The sequence below is a fragment of the Hyperolius riggenbachi genome, chromosome 9 (assembly GCF_040937935.1).
Source record: "Hyperolius riggenbachi isolate aHypRig1 chromosome 9, aHypRig1.pri, whole genome shotgun sequence".
Classification (NCBI taxonomy): Eukaryota; Metazoa; Chordata; class Amphibia; order Anura; family Hyperoliidae; genus Hyperolius; species Hyperolius riggenbachi.
In genome coordinates this window covers 130659219-130661513 of record NC_090654.1, presented here as the reverse complement: position 1 = coordinate 130661513, position 2295 = coordinate 130659219, and positions in this window count along the sequence as shown.

Here is a 2295-nt window from a genome sequence, read left to right as displayed (position 1 = left end):
TCACACACTTATCACCCATCAATCACTCCCTGTCAATATCTGTCAGTGCTATTTCATAGATTAGGTCCCTAACTGCCCTCTGGGGGCTCCTGATCACCACCCTACCCTCAGATCCACCCCAGACCCCCCTCCTGTGTACTGTATACATCTATTCTCACCTGTCAATCACCCATCAATCATCCTGTCACCACCTTTCACTGCCACCCATCCGATCAGACCCTAACCTGCCTCTTGCGGGCATCTGATCACCCCCACACCATCAGATCGCCCGCAGACCCACCGTCAGATCACCACCAAAGTGCATTGTTTATATCTGTTCTTCCCTCTAATCACCCACTTATCACCAATCAATCACCCCCTGTCACCACCTGTCACTGCTACCCATCAGATCAGACCCCAATCTGCCCCTTGCGGGCACCCAATCACCCACCCACACCCTCGGATAGCCCCCCAGAACCCCTCTGATCAACTCACCAGTGCATTGCTTGCATATATTCCCCCTCTAATCACACCTTGAGACACCCATCAATCACCTCCTGTCACCCCCCCCCCCCCTAGCACTCCTATCCAGGCCCTAATCTGCCCCATTTTAGAAAGAAGACACCCCAAGGTATTCTGTTAGGTGTATGATGAGTTCATAGAAGATTTTATTTTTTGTCACAAGTTAGTGTAAAATGACACTTTGTAAAAAAAACAAAACAAACAAAAAAAAACAATAAAAATCAATTTCCGTTAACTAGTGACAAAAAATAAAATCTTCTATGAACTCACCATACTCCTAACAGAATACCTTGGGGTGTCTTCTTTCTAAAATGGGGTCACTTGTGGGGTTCCTATACTGCCCTAGCATTTTAGGGGCCCTAAACCGTTAGTAGTCTAGAAACCAAATGCCTTAAAGAGACTCTGTAACAACAAAAACCTCCCCTGGGGGGTACTCACCTCGGGTGGGGGAAGCCTCCGGATCCTAATGAGGCTTCCCACGCTGTCCTCTGTCCCTCGGGGGTCTCGCTGCAGCCCTTCGAACAGCCGGCGACAGAGCCGACTGTAGCTTCAATATTTACCTTTGCTGGCTCCAGCGGGGGCGCTGTGGCTGCTTTCGGCACGGAAATAGACGGAAATACCCGATCTTCGTCGGGTCCGCTCTACTGCGCAGGCGCCAGAAACTTGCGCCTGCGCAGTAGAGCAGACCCGACGGCGATCGGGTATTTCCGCCTACTTCGGAGCCGACAGCCATCAGAGCTCCTGCGCAGGAGCCGGGAAGGTAAATATTGACGTCACCGCTGCACGGAGGGCTGCAGCGAGACCCCTGACGGATGGAGGACGGCGTGGGAAGCCTCATTAGGATCCGGAGGCTTCCCCCACCCGAGGTGAGTACCCCCCAGGGGACGTTTTGTCGTTACAGTTCCTCTTTAAAATGACCTGTTAATAGGACGTTGGGCCCCTTAACGCACCTAAGCTGCAAAAAAATGTGTCACATGTGGTATCGCCATTCGCCATACTCAGGAGAAGTAGTATAATGTGTCTTGGGGTGTATTTTTACACATACCCATGCTGGGTGGGAGAAATATCTCTGTAAATGATAAATTTACAGAGCTATTTCTCCCACCCAGCATGGGTATGTGTGAAAATACACCACAAAACACATTATACTACTTCTCCTGAGTACGGCAATACCACATGTGTGACCCCTTTTTGCAGCCTAGGTGTGCTAAGGGGCCCAACGTCCTATGAGCACATTTAGGCTTTACCAGGGGTGCTTACAATTTTAGCACCCTCCAAAGTGCCAGGTCAGTAAACACACCCCACAAATGACCCCATTTTGGAAAGTATACACCCCAAGGTATTCAGAGAGGGTGTCACAAGTTAGCAGAAATGGAAACTTTTTTTTTGTTGTTGTTTTTTTTGTTTCGAAGTGTTGTTTTCCGCTAACTTGTGACAAAAAATAAAATCTTCTTCTATGAACTCACCATGCCTCTCAGTGAATACTTTGGGATGTCTTATTTCCAAAATGGTCATTTGGGGGGTATTTATACTATCCTGGAATTTTAGCACCTCATGAAACCTGACAGGTGGTCAGAAAAGTCAGAGATGCTTCAAAATGGGAAAATTCACTTTTGGCACCATAGTTTGTAAACACTAACTTTTACCCAAACCAATAAATATACACTGGATTTTTTTTTATCAGACATGTAGCAGAATAAATTTGGACAAAAATGTATATAGAAATTTTACTTTATTTGAAAAATGTCAGCACAGAAAGTTAAAAAAAATCATTTTTTGACAAAATTCATGTCT